Consider the following 20,766-nt stretch of genomic DNA (forward strand, 5'->3'; position numbering starts at 1 on the left):
TTAACCAAGCTTTAAGACCACCTTATTAGGCTTCCAAAAAAACGAACAGCAGCTGTCCAAAATGAGCAGGAAGTTTATGAAGATGATGACTTGAAAAAGCTTCTAACTTGAAGCCTCAAGTGTTGCATACCCCAAGCAATAACCCCAACACCTATGCCTTTAGTTAGGATTTAATTAGACACTTGAATTAGCTAGTAAACCAAGCAAGAACCCTTCTCTATTCAGCCCCAACAATTCGGCCAGAATCAGCATCAAGAGAGAAAGAGAAGTTTTCCAACATATCCTTGAAAGAATGAGTCAAAACCTTGGTTTAATGGTTAAGCATGCATATGTGAAGTTGTGTTATCTTAAAAGTAACAAAATGAGCATGTGAAGCTCCCCTTGGAGACACCAAAACCGTCCCCCATGGGACTTATATAAAACAATTGGATTTTTTTTATAAAACTTGTTAATAAATCATGCATTTGTTAAGCTACTTTTATTTTATAAACCATTTTATAAAATATAACACAATTTAATTATTTAAAACCTATAAATAATTAAATCTTCATCATATAAATTATCCAAGTAATTTATCTCAAGTGATAATAATTTAGAAAACCGATTTTCTAAATTTCAAGTGTCGCGTATTTATTTAACGAACCAATCGATAAGATAAACACATATAAGGTGTCGGTAAGCTTGTTATTGGGTATGACCCGACTTGGATCATAACATGTTAGCCACATTAATTTAATATGTCTCTCGGGCATACGAAATACTTTCAATCTCCCACTTGCACGAGAAACATAAGAAATTAATGCAAGTGATGGATACCACCTAACGACCGTCCATCACCCCCAATATGTTATGACTTTGTGCCATTCAATAACATCATCCCTTTCGCGTTACCATCTCGAATATGAATAGGTGAATCTTTCATTTTATCCTTTCATCCTAGATGTCATGTCAAATCCAAGAGATACAGAGTGACCACTCTCTTATAGATTTAACTTTTCAGGCCTTAGACATCTGACTCTCAACGAATAAGAGGGACAAATTCCATCTTGACTACATACGTCCTAGATACATACTTTGCATTATACCTGAGCTCTTCCTTATGTACTACCATATTTCAGAACAGCGAAGGAAAGAATCAAGGCATAATACTCGGTGAATATTAGGACCCAATATGTATCTCAGGTCAGAGGATACAATGATATTCGCCTTTACTCAAGATTACATGTGATCAACCACAAAGGCTCTATACAGTAATTCTTGAGAGCGGGTCTTCCAATATTTGTTTCCCACAAATATCTATGAACCTTGGTTGCAACCTTGCCCCACATTCAACCTATGAATGTATACCAATCCAAGTTCATAATAGTCTAAACCTCACACTTGTTCCCACAAATGTGATCGACTACGGAAATTTAGAATAGTTGCTTATTCATGGATGAAATATGCAAAATAGGAACATGACTCATAATTAAATTAATACCATAGTTATATTAATGAGTTTGAATAATTTCGTTCCAGTACAATACATAAAATAGATCATATCCAATCACTAGAATATCGAAGCCCTAATGCACAAACATGTCCCTCATGTTTTGGCCCATGTAAAAGCTTCGTGAGTGGATCCGCAACATTATGATCTGTGTGAACTTTGTGAATACATATCTTTCCCTTTTCAACCTCATCCCTGATGTAGTTGAATCTCCGCTCAATGTGACGAGTCTTTTGATGAGCACGAGGTTCCTTGATTTGAGCAATCGCACCCTCGTTGTCACAAAAGATCTCAAGAGGGTCCTGAATGGAAGGGACCACTCCTAAGTCGTCGATGAATTTCTTCATCCATGCAGCTTCCTGAGCTGCCAGTGAGGCGGCAATGTACTCCGACTCTGTAGTGGATAACGCAACAACCTCCTGTTTCGAACTCTTCCAAGAGACCGCACCACCATTTAACATGAAGACATAACCGGATTGTGATCGAGAGTCATCTCGATCAGTTTGGAAACTCGCATCCACGTAACCTTTTACAGCGAGTTCCTCCTCACCAGACCCATATATTAGAAACATATCCTTAGTCCTCCTAAGGTATTTCAATATACTTTTAACAGCAATCCAATGACTGTTTCCTGGGTTATTCTGGTATCTACTTGTCAAGCTTAGAGCGCATGACACATCCGGTCTAGTACATATCATTGCATACATGATAGACCCAATAGCAGATGCGTATGGGACTTTCTTCATTTTCTCTTGTTCATCTTTCGTGATGGGACACTGAGATGAACTGAGACTGGTTCCTCTTTGAATAGGTACCAAACCTTTCTTAGAGTTTTCCATCTTGAACCTTTTCAAGATTTTATCAATGTATGTACTTTGACTTAAACCTATCAATCTCTTGGATCTATTCCTATAGATCCCTATCCCCAATATGTATTGTGCATCTCCAAGATCCTTAATGGAGAAGCAACTCTTTAGCCAAGTTTTGACTCCTTGCATTGTGGTAATATCATTCCCAAATAATAATATATCATCCACATATAGTACAAGGAACATGATAGTGCTCCCACTAGCTTTCTTATATACACAAGCTTCATCACCATTTTTAATGAAGCCAAATTTCTCGGCTTCCTCATTAAAACGATGATTCCACATTCTAGATGCTTGTTTCAATCCGTAGATTGACTTCTTTAACTTGCATACACTTTTAGGATATTTTGGATCAACAAAACCTTCAGGCTGGACCATATAGACATCTTCCATAAGATATCCATTTAGGAAGGCGGTTTTGACATCCATTTGCCATATTTCATAGTCGTAGTGAGCAGCAATGGCAAATAATATCCTAATAGACTTTATCATTACCACAGGCGAGAAAGTTTCATCATAATCAACCCCTTGAGTTTGAGTGAAACCTTTTGCTACAAGTCTAGCTTTATATGTATCCAAGTTTCCGTGTATGTCGGTTTTCATTTTGAAAAGCCATTTGCAATCAACTAGCTTAGAGTTAGGAGGTTGCTCAACAAGTTCCCACACTTGGTTTTCATACATGGATTGCATCTCGGCGTTCATGGCTTCCTGCCATTTATCTTTATCAATCCTTGATAAAGCATCTTGGTAGTTTGTTGGTTCATCCAAATCAACCGTATAGCAACCATCTATGAGAAACCCATATCTCTCAGGAGGATTGCTAACCCTACCAGATCTACGAATGCCTTGTGTATTTTGATCATCCATTTGATCACTATCAACATTTTCATGTTGAGTGCTAGTGTCAACCAATTGTGTATCATCTACTTGATCTTGAACCTCTTCAAGATCTATCTTCCTTTCACTATTTCCTTCCATTAGGAACTTAGTTTCAAGGAATTCCGCCTTCCGAGCAATAAATACGGTTTGCTCGGATGGATCATAGAAGTAATATCCCATGTCATCTTTAGGATATCCTATGAAGATACACTTTGTGGATCGAGCAGTCAACTTATTAGGGACGTAACGCTTAGGATAAGCTTCACATCCCCATACCTTTAAGTATGATAGAGATGGAGGTTTACCAAACCACATCTCGTGAGGAGTTCGTTCCACTTTCTTGGTTGGGGCCATATTTAAAATACGAGCCGCGGAGCTTAGACAATAACCCCAAAATGACAGAGGTAACGAGCTTCTGGCCATCATAGATCGAACCATATCCATTAGGGTTCGGTTCCTCCTTTCGGAAACTCCATTAAGTTGGGGTGTTCCGGGTGGAGTAAGTTGTGAGATAATCCCACAACTCCTAAGATGATCTTGGAAGGCATCGCTTAGGTATTCACCTCCTCTATCGGTACGTAGTACCTTAATTGTCTTATTGAGTTGATTTTGTACTTCGTTTTGATATTCTTTGAATGCTTCAAACGTTTCGTCCTTGTGTCTTAATAAGTAGACATATCCGAATCGACTAAAGTCATCAACGAAAGTAACAAAGTATCTTTCACCTTTCCTAGTCATGGGTTTAAAGGGTCCACATACATCCGAATGTATTAATCCCAATAAATCTTTAGCCCTTTCATAAGTCCCTTTGAAAGGTGCTTTAGTCATCTTGCCTTGTAAACAAGATTCACATACATCAAACGAATCCATTTCATTTGATTTCAAAAGTCCATCCTTTTGAAGTGTATGCATTCGGTTCTTGTTTATGTGACCAAGGCGACAATGCCATAAATAGGAATCACTCAAATCTCTTTTGAGTTTCTTGGTGCTTGTATGGTACATTGAGCTACTAGATGATGTGTCATCATGAACCAATTCATAAATTCCATTTGAAGGTGAAGCCTTGAAATAGAATACATTATCTAAATAAATATGGATATCATCATTAACAAAATTAAGATAAAAACCACATTGTTTCAAACGGGAAATGGAAATAATGTTTCGACATAAATCGGGTGCATACAAAACATCTTTCAAAATAAGTTCCAAACCACTTGGAAGCTTTAACACAAAGTCTCCTTGAGCCTTCACTTGCACTTTGGCTCCATTACCCATGTAGAGACTTGATGTTCCCGTTTGCTTGCTACTTCTTTTGAACCCCTGCAATGAATTGCAAATGTGAGTTCCACATCCAGTGTCTAATACCCATGTATTAGAAGAAGTAATACTAAGCTCTATATATACCATATATATATTACCTGAGGTCTGCCCTGCATCCCTCTTGTCCTTCAACTCCTTAAGATAGACCGGACAGTTTCGTTTCCAATGACCCATTTCACCGCAACCGAAACATGGGTCTTCCTTGGGGTTTGCCTTCTCGGCTACCTTTTGCTTCTTAGCCTTGTTCTTGGTTGAGGTAACCATCTTCCCCTTCCCTTTGCCTTGATGGGCGGGTCCTTTCCTCTTAGCCACCTTTGGCTTAGAGGTGTTACCTTTGGATCCACCTTGATCGATTGCTAACACGGGTAAAGCCCTTTTACCCATGCTAGTTTCCGCCGTTCTAAGCATACCGTGAAGCTCACCTATGCTCTTATCCATCCCATTCATATTGTAATTAATTACAAATTGATCAAACCTTTTTGATAGGGAGTTAAGGATAAGATCGGTGGCTAACTCATTAGATATGTTTAGGTTAAGACGGTTAGCACGATCGATAAGGCTTTTCATCTTAAGTACATAAGATGAAACCGATTGGGTATCGTCCATACGACAAGCATGTAGCGCCCGAACCGTTTCGAAGCGTTCGACACGCGCTTGTTGGAGGAACATCTCCTTCAATTGCGTTATCATGTCGTATGCACTATGATGCTCGAAATCCTTTTGGAGTTCGGGTATCATAGTCCCAAGCATTAAGCATGAGACTTGAAGGGAGTCGTGGCAATACTTATCGTAAGAGGCCATTGCCTCCACATCATTCTCATCCGGTTGATCGGGAATGGGGTCCTCAAGCACATACATTTTATCCTCTTGTTTGAGGACAATCCGAAGATTGCGGAACCAATCCATAAAGTTTGTATGGTTGAGTTTGTCTTTCTCTAAGAGAGACCTTAATGATAGGTGGTTCAGGTTAAGTGGTGCGTTTGGAATGTTGTTGTTGTTATTGGCGGCCATCTACAAAATTTAACAAAGTTCGTTTAAGTATCGATTTTAATTTAACATTCAATACCCTTTTAAATTTTAATTAACTTATTAAATATTAGAATCCAACGGTAAATCAAATTTTGGTTAGGTGACCTTTATCCCGTTATTTGATTTAGCTAGGTAGTCATTATATGACAATTGCAATCCTTTTGCAACTTCTAAGTTATGGGATCATGCAATCCTTTTGCATGGCATATTTATCCCATCAACGTCTATTTGTTCATCATGCTTCGGTGACCCTAAGTTCATGATTCCCAAATCAAGTCGTCCTACTTGTGTAAACATGTAGACTTAACATACAAGTGGTTAGGTGACCTTTATCCCACATGTATTCGAAGTGTACCTTATTCATATTAGTTCGCTCATGACGGTTAGGTGACCTTTATCCCATCAAGAGTTTCCTAAATACGTCTAAGTGTTTCCACAAAAGGATGGCGTTTAACTTGTTTGCCTTGTTAATAAGGGATTTTAAGTTTTCATTAATTCTAGTTTGAGAAAACTTTTGCACCATACACCAACATGCATTTAGTGTATGGTTTAATTGAAAATCCATTTTCATGTTATGTAATTAAACCAATTACTTGATATAAACCATTTTATATGTATGATCCTTATCATGTTCTTAATAACCATTTATTAAGGTTCTCGGTTGCCTTTTAAATTTAACCATTTAAATTGCCGTTTTGCATGTACTTAGCACGTCTAATTTAACCAATTAAAATGTCGTTTTGTTAGTTGTTATCTTGTGATTAATTGTATCAACCAAACATACAAAACAATAATCATACAAACAACCACACATGCAAAATAAGTATGTTCACAATCTAGCCATTTTGGTGGACATTTGTTTAGCCGAAAACAAATGTCACCGGGTAAGGGTTAATCATACAAAGTAGGAGATTACAATCTCCCACTTAACCTTGCATCCATATGCACCTTGTGTTCTTGAAGTCTTCATGATCTTGTTCTTCATTTTTACAAAATATGTATCCTAATACATTTTTATCTAGAAAATGAAATACAACCTATTCTATTTTACATACCAAATGTAAAACAAATTACATAGCCAAAATAATAATTATTACATGCCAATTGAATGAATAATATTACATACCAAATGAATATAACAAATCAACCAAATATAACATGCAATCAACACAAGGTCAAGGCTAGGATCGTGAACTTTAACATGCAACCAAAATTGACCAAAATGCAAGTTCCAAACCCTCTTGGAACCTCTTTCAAATTCGGCCAAGCATACAAACCCACCCAAACCCATTTGTTTTTGCAATCTACATTCATGCATGTTAGTAGATTGCAAATGTAGTGGGTTTTAAACAACAATTCGAGGCATATTTCAACAACTTCGGCTCTAGATACCATTGTAGGGATTTAACAAGTTTGATAATACTTAAAACCTTTTAAGAATCATTATGAACGGAAGCGTGAAACTTTCAAATTTTACTTGTTATCTTTAAACCAATTTAAAGTTAAGTCCCACATGGATCAAGTTGCTAAATATACTTACAAATTAAAGAGAAGGAAAGAGTTTATACCTCCTTAAACTAAGTTTAAGGGCTGAATTTGATGAGCAATGAAGAAGAAGTAATGCACCAACACTACCCTTTCACTTGGCTACACCTTAGAACTTTAATAAGCTAATTAACCAAGCTTTAAGACCACCTTATTAGGCTTCCAAAAAAACGAACAGCAGCTGTCCAAAATGAGCAGGAAGTTTATGAAGATGATGACTTGAAAAAGCTTCTAACTTGAAGCCTCAAGTGTTGCATACCCCAAGCAATAACCCCAACACCTATGCCTTTAGTTAGGATTTAATTAGACACTTGAATTAGCTAGTAAACCAAGCAAGAACCCTTCTCTATTCAGCCCCAACAATTCGGCCAGAATCAGCATCAAGAGAGAAAGAGAAGTTTTCCAACATATCCTTGAAAGAATGAGTCAAAACCTTGGTTTAATGGTTAAGCATGCATATGTGAAGTTGTGTTATCTTAAAAGTAACAAAATGAGCATGTGAAGCTCCCCTTGGAGACACCAAAACCTTCCCCCATGGGACTTATATAAAACAATTGGATTTTTTTTATAAAACTTGTTAATAAATCATGCATTTGTTAAGCTACTTTTATTTTATAAACCATTTTATAAAATATAACACAATTTAATTATTTAAAACCTATAAATAATTAAATCTTCATCATATAAATTATCCAAGTAATTTATCTCAAGTGATAATAATTTAGAAAACCGATTTTCTAAATTTCAAGTGTCGCGTATTTATTTAACGAACCAATCGATAAGATAAACACATATAAGGTGTCGGTAAGCTTGTTATTGGGTATGACCCGACTTGGATCATAACATGTTAGCCACATTAATTTAATATGTCTCTCGGGCATACGAAATACTTTCACTTGGTACGTTTGGTTCACCTAATTGTACGATTTTTATTGGTAAGATTGATAAACCTGTTACTAGACAGATGGTTCCTTTTTTGGTAAAATATGTACGATATTGGAGATCAAAATTTGGGTGAACAGAAGATACTAGTTCATCTCGTGTGTTGATATTGAAGATGTGAAGCTGACGGTTCCTTCCATAAACGGATCCAAATCCTCTGGTCGACCAATCTTTAGTGGGTGGCCACAGAGGAGTTATAGAGGTGTTGCTGGGTGTGAACATGTCTCTTCTCAACCCAAATTATGTTGTAAGATCTCCACAAATTTGACGATCAAAAAACTGTTGCAGTTTTCCTTTCTCCTGATTGATTTTGCTCCGATTGATGACATTAAGGTTTCGGGCTTCTTGATTTCTTTTAGGGTTCAAGTGTCTATGATTTCTAAGGTGGGTTTATATGGTGTATTTGTTTTTGTGTGGATTTAGTTGGTTATAACAATTTGTTAAATGCTAGCTCTTTTGTTTTTGTACGTTTTTCTCCCTTCGATCCGTTAGCTAGCACTTATTTTCAGTTTGCTTGGCTTGAGATTTCTAGTATCCCAGTGACGAGTGCATCAAAAGTGAATGCTAGTGTCGTGGGAGATTTATTCGGGAAGGTGTTTTCGGTTGTTGAATCTACATCCGACCTGGGTATTGTTTGCTCTTTGTATGTGTTTATAAAATCTTTGAATCATAAACACATTCATCATTCGGTTGATGTGTATGTAGAAGATGATTTGTGCTCTGCTATTACTTTGCATAATGTCTAGGTTAATAAGTTATCTGAGGTCATTGGCCTAAATCGTCTTTTGTCCATCTCGTTTGATGATAACTTGCTAGCTTCTACAAATCGTTTCGTGGTTTCGAATAGTGATATTTCGGGTAGTTTTGAGGTTGCTACTACTCATGCTGCAAATTCTGTTTTGGATCATACAATTAGTCTGGTTAGTGTTACTCCTTCTACTTCGATTTCGGTTAGTGGAAATGGGTTAGGTTTGATGGCTAGTGGTGTGGATTTGAGATTTGGGTCGATTGAAGTGGATGTGGATATTTGAACTGGATTCTGCATAGATTGTTGAACCTCCTTTAGCCCATGTACATAATTCGATTGAGGGGCCTAATAAGGCCCAAATGCAGGATTGTTTGGCAACATGGGATGAAGCTTGTGTGTCTAATCTTACTCTTGCTTATAGGTTAGATAAGCTAATTAAGGAGAAGAAGATAAAGAAGGATGAGTGTTCGGTGAGTAGAGATGAAGATATACTAAAGCGAAAATTGGGTTAGTTAAAGTCGTCTCAAGATTTAAAGGGAAAGTTGTATTCACTGAATGTTCGTTTTCTCTTAAAGAAACATTGATGATGTGATGTGTGGTGAGATGATTCAAAAGAAGTTTATGGAGTCTATTGTCGGGTGCTCTTCGGGAAGTGATTATAAAGGTTTTGATAGTGTTCCAAATGAACATATATTTAGTCGCAATATCATCTCAATATGTAAAGTTTTTAGTTGCAATTGTTCTAATTCCAAGTAATATTCTTTTAAATAAATAAGTGCGAAGACTGAAGACGCAAATGAAGAATTGAAGACGCAAATGACCAAAAAGCTCAAATGTACAAGTTACAATCCAAGTGGTTCAATTTATTGATAAGAAACGTCTAATAATGACAAGTGTACAAGTTGCGGAACGCAAAGTACAAGATATCTAAGCACACAAAAATACGTTCGAAAATCCGGAACCGAGACATAAACCGAGCATCAACGCGTGAGTCAACGGTCCTAAAATTACGAGTCAACTATGCACAAGAATATAATATAATATAATATAATATATATATATATATATATATATATATATATATATATATATATATATATATATATAATTAATATAAATTATATATATTATATATATACTCCCTCCGTCCTATTTGAAGTGTCCACATTTCTATTTTGGGATGTCACATTACAAGTGTCCACTTTGTATTTCAACCAATGAGAAGAGGTTATTATGGAGAGAGAAGAATTCTGATTGGTGGAGAATGAAGTTAGTGAGATTTCCTAAAACTGTGTGCAAAAAGTAAGTGGACACTTGTAGTGGGACGGAGGTAGTATTTAAATAAAACGTCGGCAAACTAGAAAACAAAAACATGTGAGCTGATCCAGCTGGCCATGCGATCGGATGGCCAGGATGCCCATATCTCATGCGATCGCATGGGCCACAAAGTCAGGCCAGGTGCTATAAATTGCAACGAATTCAGCGAGTTGTGTACACCATATTTTCTTTCTTCCTCTGTAAAGAAACATATATATATTTATATTTATAATATTAAGTTTAAATTAAGTTTAATAATAATTGGGTTAATGTAAGAAATGTTTTAAGGTTTTGTAAGTCGGAACTCTGTCCGTGTAACGCTACGCGATAAATAATCACTGTAAGCTAAGTTCTTCTTTTTTAAATTAATGTCTCGTAACTAAGTTATTATTATGCTTATTTGAGCCGAAGTAATTGTGATGTTGGGCTAAATATTAAGATGGGGTTATTGGATTTTGTACCATAATTCGGGTTTGGACAAAACACCGACACTTGTGAACATTGGACTTTTGACTATTAATAGGTAGGGGGTATTGTCTAATTGAATGACAATTCATTGGAACCTGTCGAACCTATCTTCAAATTAGTTAATCTAATAATTATTAAATTGATTACGAATGTCCGATTTATTGACCTTTATACGACATCGTTTACAATCATTTAATTAATCAATTGGATTGGGTAATTGATTATTCATTATGGCCAAGTGAATAAATTAATGTATCATGGACTAATTAAAACAGGGATGGATTACATACAAGGGTAATTGGTGTAATTGTTAACAAAGTATTAAAACCTTGGATTACACGCAGTCGATAACCTGTTGTAATTATTAACCAAGTATTAAAACCTTGTTACAGTTTAAATCCCTAATTAGTTGGAATATTTGACTTCGGAAATAAGGTTAATTTGACGAGCATTTTATAATTATGACCGATGGACTATTATGGGCAAAACTCAGATAGGTATCAAATAAGCCAGGACAAAGGACAATTAACCCGGGTAACAATTAATTAAAATCAAAACGTCAAACATCATGATTACGGAAGTTTAAATAAGCATAAAACTTTTATTTCATATTTCATCGTATCTTTATTTACTGTCATTTTAATTACTGCAATTTACTTTATCGCAATTTAAATTCTGCCATTTATATTATCGTCATTTATCTTTACGCTTTATTTAAAATCGACAAACCGGTCATTAAACGGTAAAACCCCCCTTTTTTAATAATAATACTACTACTATATTACTAATATATATATATATATATATATATATATATATATATATATATATATATATATACAAATATAATTGTTTAAAAATATAGTGTACGCAATAAGCCGTCTCCCTGTGAAACGAAGCGGACTTACTAAAAACTACACTACTCTACGATTAGGTACACTGCCTATAAGTGTTGTAGCAAGGTTTAGGTATATCCATTCTATAAATAATTAAAACTTGTGTAATTTGTATCGTATTTCGTATTAAAAATAATAGTATTTCGTACTACACGCTGCACACATCAAGTTTTTGGCGCCGCTGCCGAGGACTCGGTGAGAAACGCTATATTTTAAAAACTATATTTTTGTAAAAATATATTATTTCTTATTTCGTAAAATATTTTCTATTTACAATAAGTGTTAAAAACAAAAATAATAAAATATATTTATATATATATATAGTTTTAAGAACTTTATTTATAAAACTAAAAAATACTTTTATTTTTAAGATTTTAAAATATAAGTTTATTATATTTTATATAAATATTCTAAATATATATTTTGTAAAATTAAAATCAAATAAATATTAATTATTAAAATTTAAACTGGGCCGAACCCGAATTAAAGCCCAATCCCTTTCTGGAATTGCAGGCCATGCGACCGCATGGCTGTATAACCTCAACGTCATGCGATCGCATGAGATGAGGTGACAGGTCTGAAAACCTAGGACGTACGATTAGGGTTTGTGTTTAATAACTAGTATTATTAATTAATTATTAATCAGGGTTTTAGTTATTTAATTAAATTTTAATTCTAGTTTTAATATTTAATTTGTAATATTAAGTTTTAATTAGTTTTATTAATTATAAAATTAATACTTTTATAAAATAATAATGTAAAAATAATATTTTTATAAAAATTATATTTTTATAACTTTAAGTTTTATTTTTATTTTTATATTTTGTATTTTTTTTAGTTTAATTCGTAATGTGTATATTTATCGCTTGTAATTAGTTTTAAACTTAGTTTTTACCATAGTATTGTATATTTCTAGATTTTTAGGTTTTGCCGTAAAATCCCTTAAGTGTTTTTTCTTTAGAATTAAGATTTAGGCGCTTTAGAATTTTGCGACGCAGTTTATATATTTTAGTGCCTAAATTAAGTTTATTTCCGTTTTCGAAATAGAATTCCTTTTAAGCCTTAATACTTTTAGACGCAATTTTTAGTTTTTAGTTTTTAGACTTTAAAGTTTCGACGTTTTTATTTATCATTTTTATTTTTCAACTTTTTATTTTTCGACGTTTGTTTTTCGACTCTTATTTCTCGACGGTCTTTTTCTTTCTCATTTCTACGCTCTAGTTTTTAGGACAACGAATTTTCTATATTTTCTTTAAATCTCGATGAAAAAGAAAAATTATTTTAAGCGGTTAAATTAATAGACATCCTAAATTTTCTGGTTCGTAGTAATAGTTGGATTTCTTAGTGGCGAGTTGTGGGCTTCCGATTTAAAGGGTCCTGGCTACCTGCTGCATCTATTGGCTATTTGAAACTTGGACAAAATCAGAAAATTCTATTAATTTGATAACTTATATAATTTTTATCTTTATAACTAATAGGATATTCTGTGAATGCACCGAGCAAAACGTTCACCACCTTTCATACGTTCACCCTCCTGTAACTCGATCAAGACATCTAGAAAATATCGTCGCCGTTGATTTTTCTTTAGAATCATCATCTACTCGAACAAGTATTTCAACTCAAATTTTCAATAATCCATTTTTTGAACCGACCTCACAATTGAGAACCCGGAGGATATTCAGGGACAATTCCAAGATCCTGAACCACTAATCATTCCTCCTGAACCACAAACCGTTAAATCAGAATCTTCTAGTGATTAGGATTCAACAATTTCAAATATGGAAATAACGGAACCTCTAAGTATGGAAGATCGAATGAGAGCTACACGCACTGGCCAAGGACATGCCATTACGCGACCAAACATTAATGCGCCAGATTATGAAACCAAAGGACAAATCCTACACATGGTAACTAATCAATGCCAATATAGTGGTATGCCAAAAGAAGATCCAAACGAACATCTTCGAAACTTTAATAGGATTTGTACTCTATTCAAAATTAGAGAAGTTGAGGATGAACAGATCTATCTCATGTTGTTGCCCTGGACTTTAAAGGGAGAAGCCAAAGATTGGTTAGAATCGTTACCTGAAGGAGCGATTGATACATGGGATGTTTTAGTTGAGAAATTTCTTAAAAGATTCTTTCCTGCATCTAAAGCCGTGAGACTTCAAGGAGAAATTGTTATGTTCACGCAAAAGCCAAATGAAACATTATATGAAGCATGGACAAGATTCGAAAGTTGTTGAGAGGATGTCCTCAACACGGTTTAGACACTTATCAAATAGTATAAATATTCTACCAAGGTGTCGACGTTTCTACACGAAAAGACATCGACACAGCAGCTGGTGGTTCCATTATGAAGAAAACCGCAACTGAAGCTCACAAAATTATTGATAACACAGCATCCCACTCACATGAGTGGCATCAGGAAAAAGATATTTTTCGTTCATCTAAAGCGGCTAGAGCCGATTCTAGCCATGACTTTGATTCCTTTTTCGCAAAAATAGATGCTTTCGAAAGACGAATGGAAAAGATGACTAAAGATATTCACGCAATACGAATCAGTTGTGAGCAATGCGGTAGACCACATTTAACGAAAGATTGTCACATTGAGCAAACGATGGAACAACGAGAGAATGTTTCCTACATGAACCAAAGGCCGGGAAATAATTATCAACCGTCAAGGCCAAACTTCAATCGAAATCAAAACATTCTTTACAATCCAAATGGGCCCAACAATAACTCGTATAACTAACAAGGTCCGAATAACCAACCAACTCAAAACAACACTTTCAATCAACAAAGACATGGCTTGTATAAACCACCACAACAAACCGAAGAGAAAAAGCCAAATCTGGAAGAAATGATGGCAAAGCTAGTTGAATCTCAAACACAATTTATTGCATCTCAAACCCAGATGAATGAGAGGTTTGATCAGTCATTAAGAACTCAACAAGCTTCCATTTTGAATCTAGAAAAACATGTAAGTACTCTTGCTAGCATGATGAGTGAGAGGGAACAAGGAAAGCTACAGAGTAATACTGAAGTAAATCCTCGGAATGAGAATGTTAATATGGTGTCAACAAATTCTGAAAAACCATCATCAGAAGATGGGAAGGTTTTCGATGTGAGTAACAATGAAGAAGTTACAACACCACCACCACCACCCGAGTATGTAAAGCCAGTGGTGGCACCATACAGACCACCCATCCCATTTCCAAGAAAAGGAGTTGAGTATGAGCAAGTAATAGGTAATAAAGTTTGTGATACCTCTGGAAAGAAGAAGAAGAATAAGAAAGTGCAAGAAACAAAAACCATAGAAGTAAACCCGATGAAGACAGTTCCACCGAAACCTCCACCCAGGTTGGGTGATCCGGGTGAATTTATTGTTCCTTGTCTACTTAGTGATTGTGTCATGTATGATGCACTAGCAGATTTAAGTGCGAGTGTGAGTGTTATGCCTCTTTCATTATATAATAGATTAGGAGTAGGTGAGTTAAGTCCAACGAAAATGAGTGTTCGACTCTTTGATCAAACCATTAAGCACCCAGTTGGAATTGCTGACAACCTACCCGTTCAAGTAGGTAATTTAACCTTTCTAGTCGAATTTATTGTCATTGACATAGAAGAGGACTCAAACATTCCTCTAATTTTAGGTCGACCATTCTTAGCATCCACCGGGGCGTTATTTGATGTACAAAAGGGTACAATGACACTTAGTGATGGTGACAAATCGGTCACCTTTGTGAGTCGAAAGGCTAAATCTCCACCAACCAAAACCATTGAACCAACAAAAAGATTGGTAAAAACCATGTTGTTTTACCAACTCCAACGGTAGTGCTTAACAATAATAAAATGCCTAAGTGTGGGGAAAATGAAGTAACACCTAATGATGACTTGATAACAAAGAACCTCGTTGTTGATACGAAATTAAATGACTCCGTTATTAACAGTTCAATGAAGAAACTTATTAAACGGATTCGTGATGCTAGAACCAAGGGGAACTTTAAGTTATGTAACTGGTTAGTATCCAATCTATCGCCTAAAGAAAAGGCGAAACTAGTTGAATTTGTGGATATTACACAGGATTCCGACCAATGGCTTAAAGCAAAAGTCACAGATATGCAAGTTGATTATGGTCCAAGAGAAATTGACGATGAAGTTAATCACAATTTCAAAACCACAGCTACCTAAGTGTGGGGAGATTCAAATGTTCTAAAAAGAAAATGCTGTCTAGAGTTAGTTGTTCTGTTCTCGTGTAGTTCTGAGAATGGAATCCGATTGGTCTTTTCCACTAGCAGACACTAAAGAACTAGTTTTCTTCCCCCCCATTCTGAATTTTATTTTGTTTTGTAGGTTTGTATGAAATTAATACGCTTTTTAAATTTAAGTTTTGTGTGAATTTAAAAACAAAATTTACTTTATTTCATTAAGTTTAAAAAATGATTTCTAAAATTCATCGTAAGTTAAAGACTAGGTCATGGAACCGAAATTGCTTTACCCGAGAGAGGGGCGAAAAATTTTATTATCATTATTTTAATTTTATTGATCTAAAGTAATGTATATATATATATGTGTGTGTGTGTGTGTGTGTGTGTGTGTGTTTGTAGTTTATCTTATGTGCAAAATAGGGTAAAACAGCGCACTTTCAAAGACTGACATTAAGTTCAGCAAAAGCTACTAATTTTAACGACAAGACGTAAAATATCAAATGTGATATAACAAACAATATGTTTGCAAACTCAGTATTTTTAATCATTCTTCTACGCTAATCACCCTCATGAATTTATAATTATAGTCTGATTTCATGCAAATGAGGGCATTGCATGATCTAAAGTGTGGGGAAGGGTTATAAATTCTCTCGGGTTTACACTTAGTTAATTGTCAAATTTTGTGAAATTTTGAAAAATTTTCAATTAAATGAATTCAAAATAATGTTTATACATATTTGATGAAATAGTTTGAATGGACTGGCTTTCAAGGATGAAAGCGAAAGTTATTTATAGTGAGAAGGTCATTCGTGTACCTCGAGAGAATGGTGAGCCGTCAATAGTTTACGGGGAGAGAAGTAGCCCGAAGCTGAACCTTATTAGTTGCATGACAACAACCCAAAATCCCACAATGGAAATGGGAAGGAATAACAATGGATTTTATCACGAAGCTACCGAAAACGATAGGCGGTTAGGATACTATCTGGGTTATCATTGACCATCTCGCCAAATCTACTCACTTTCTAGCCATAAAAGAAACTGATACAATGGATAAACTTACACGACGATACATAAAGGAAATTGTGTCCCGTCACTTCGGCGATTCAAATTCTATCTTAAGGACTGCCAGGAATCTTATTTGATACTCATTCTTACGCGACTCTGAATCCTAATTTATTCCGAGAGATTTCTTATTTGATGATAATCACACCATCATCCTTTTTACTTCGATATTAGTCATACCAGTTCAAAATTTTCCAAAATCAATGGGTAGTTAATTCCCATCCTCACACTCTCCCATTCATATCTCACTTATAAGCAACAACTTCACACTTAAGCATTTTTGGCCAAAGGACTTATGCCCTACTAATAGTCATCAACCACATTTAAATTCAATAGTTTTATTACCTCAAATATCACCCGAAATTTTCAAAATCTTTTACTCAATCCTCATCAAGCTTTTTTCAACTTGTAATCTCTGAAACATGAAAATTTTGTTTGCCAAAATTTCTCACACACTATTTTACTGTGCGATCCTCTCAAAGTTTTATATTATTTTATTTGCCATTCGTGCAAATTTTTGAAATCGTATATGTTATATAAAATAAAGTAAATGATTACTTATTTTTGACAAATACATATAAAATTTTACTATTACTTTTACAAACCAAATCTTTTATTCAAAGGATATTTTACTTTGAATAGTGCATGTTGTACATAACCCTAGTCAGGGGCGGATTTTCAGGGGGCAGGGAGGGGTGTTGGCCCTCCCAAATTGTTGAGTAAGTAGTGTATAATATTGATTTGATTTATAAGGAAAAAGAAAGAAAATCAGTTTAAGTTTAATGGAGTTGGAAATTTGGTGATGGAAGAGAAGAGAAGAGGGTAACAGTAACAGGGAAGAAATGGGTGACCCCACCCGTGACCATATGTACTTCTATCTTTTTCAAAATTAGAAAAAAATTCGACCGCGCGTTGCTGCGGTTGTATTCAACGCCCGGTCAAATTTGGATATACGTTATTTGGTACATAATATATCTAGTAGGTTGGGTTGGTTGTTGGACATGTATGTATATGTATGAAATACAGCTCGAAATATATAGTGTTTTTTTAACGATGTCCATTTCGCGTATAGTTAGTCTCGTTGTGTTCGTAAAATTATTTCGAGTTGAACGATGATCTCGGAAAAAATTAACTCGCACCGAACGAGAATATAGGGCCCGTTATTTAGTGTTTTTTTAACGATGTCCGTTTCATGTATAGTTAGTCGTGTTGTGTTTATCAGATTTTTTCGAGTTGAACGGTGGTCTCGAAAAAATTTAACTCGCACCGAGCGAGAAGATCGGGCCCATTAAAAATTCGGGTGGATTTAGTTTATTTTATTTTAATAAAATTATATAATTACGTTTTCTACCCTCGAAAAAGTGAAAACTCGAGGGATCGTTGTGTAAAGTAAGCGGAAGTTGATGGATCAGTTGTAGTGTGAACGCAAACTCAAAATGACAGTTCGATATAACTGAAACGACGAAGATGGCCACCGATTTTAGTACATAGGTGATGTTAAAGCGAAGGGGTATAAAATACTATTAATTTTTACAAGGAAATACTATTAAATACGATACAATTTTACACAAATGATTTATTTATTTATAGAGTGGATATACCTAAACCTTGCTACAACACTTATAGGCAGTGTACCTAATCATACAGTAGTGTAGTTTTTAGTAAGTCCGGTTCATCCACAGGGAAATTTAGCCAAGCTTAACGCTATATTTTTAACTTATAATTGTAAAAATACAAAAATATATATAAGTAGTATTATTATTGTAAAGGGGGTTTTTACCGTTTAATGACCGGTTTGTCGATTTTAAAACTTTAGTCGCAGTTAAAACCTAATGTAAAATATTAAAAATAAATATAACTTAATTTAAAGCGTAAAGTAAATAACGATAATGAAATTGCGATAAATAAAAGTGCGATAAAATAAAATTGCGATGATTAAAGAGTACGATAATTAAAAATGCAATTAAATAAAATGACAATAAATAAAAGTGCGATAATTAAAAGTGCAATTAAATATGAAATATATAAATTATACTTATTTAAACTTCCGTAATCATGATGTTTGACGTGTTGATTTTAGTTTTATTACCATGGGTTAATTGTCCTTTGTCCTGGATTATTTGATATGTCCATACGGATTTGTTCATAATAGTCCATCAGTCATAATCATAAAATGCGGAAGTCTTCGTCAAATTATTCTTATTCCCGAAGTCAAATATTCCAACTAATTGGGGATTCGAATTGTAACAAGGTCTTAATACTTTGTTTACTGAATACACCAGGTTATCGACTACGTGTAGTCCAAGGTTTTACTACTTTGTTAACAATTACACCAATTACCCTTGAATGTAATCCACCCCTATTTCAACAAGTCTATTAACTATTAATCCAATCCCGTGTTCGGTAAAATGAACAATTATTGGTATTTATAGATATCCCGCCCACCGTGCCCAGTCAAGCGTATGTGGTTATATATAAATACGTCAAATTATAAGTCTATATATTAAATCAACGAGGTATCATTTAGTTAATATAAAACCCATTAATAGTCCATAGTCTAATTTCTACAAGTGTCGTTCTTTTGTCCAAACCCCAATTATGGTCCAAAGCCCAATTACCCAATTTTAATATTTAGTCCAACATCATGATTACTTCGGCATTAAATAAGCATAATAATAACTTAACTACGAGACATTAAATTAAAAAGGTTGAACATAACTTACAATGATTAAAAATAGCGTAGCGTTACACGGACAGAATTTCGACTTACACCCTTACAACATTCGCTAACATACCCTTATTATTAGAATTAAAATTAAAATTAAAATTAAAATTATAATATATATATATATATATGTATGTATATATATATATATATGTATGTATGTATATATATATATATATATATATATATATATATATATATATATATATATATATATATATATATGTTTACGTTGAGAGAAAGGAAAGAAAAAAGATGATAATATTCGACCAAAAACTGCGAAATTTATAGATGTGGCCTGGTACCTACTGCCATGCGATCGCATGGAATTTGCTCTTCCAGGCCATGCGATCGCATGGCCACTTTTTCCAGCTCATGTGACTTTGTTTCCTAGCTTGCCGACGGATTAATAAATAAATATAATATATAAATAATTTTAAGAATTATTTAAATATTATATTATATTTATGTGCATAGTTGACTTGTAATTTTTAGTCCGTTGCGTCGAGCGTTGAGAGTTGACTCTGGTCCCGGTTCTGGTTTTTCGAACGTCCTTGCGTATAATTTAATATCTTGTATTTTGCATTTTGCGACTTGTACTCTTGTAATTTTGAGACGTTTCTCACCAATAATTTGAACCACTTTGATTGTACTTTGTACTTTTGAGTTTTTTGGTCGTTTGCGTCTTCAATTCGTCGAATCTGTCTTTTGTCTTCACCTTTTATTCTTTAAACGAATATTACTTGTAAATAGCACAATTGCAACTAAAAGCTTGTCTTTCTTGAGGGATAATGCTATGAAATATATGTTAGTTTTTAGCATTATCAAATATTCCCACACTTGAGCGTTGCTTGTCCTCAAGCAATATAGTCTTGAAATAAAAATACTAGAATCACTTCTTTATTCTTCACACTTTTGTACATCAGTGATTTCTATACGACGGTATGGACAATGATAGTAACGTTATGGTTTACAGTCCCACATGACTATGAAAATTTAGATCCTTTAGGAAATTGGATCTTTATGAAAACATTTAATCTTTTGAAAATACGATCTAGCTTTTACCCTAGATAAGTTTTCCGGAATAACCCTTCACCGGTGTTTGCAAAATGTTTTTGTGGGTTTGGTGGGTTTCAGATTTGAAAATTTTAGCTCAAAACTTGCGGTTTTGTGTCACCCACTTGCTAACCTTGTATTAGGAAAGCAACATGTCTAGTATACTTGCTCCGTATATTACCTTTAGGTAAACTACCGTCCGGTTGTAAA

General features: G+C 34.5%; 1 non-coding gene across 1 annotated transcript; it reads right to left on the minus strand.

Moving 5' to 3' along the window:
- Positions 1–13,664: 13,664 nt before the first annotated feature.
- On the minus strand, positions 13,665–13,770 carry LOC139894774 (small nucleolar RNA R71). Its single transcript, XR_011775259.1, has one exon. It is a non-coding gene; the product is annotated as a small nucleolar RNA R71 (small nucleolar RNA).
- Positions 13,771–20,766: the final 6,996 nt, after the last annotated feature.

This window comes from Rutidosis leptorrhynchoides, chromosome 2 (genome assembly GCF_046630445.1).
Source record: "Rutidosis leptorrhynchoides isolate AG116_Rl617_1_P2 chromosome 2, CSIRO_AGI_Rlap_v1, whole genome shotgun sequence".
Classification (NCBI taxonomy): domain Eukaryota; kingdom Viridiplantae; phylum Streptophyta; class Magnoliopsida; order Asterales; family Asteraceae; genus Rutidosis; species Rutidosis leptorrhynchoides.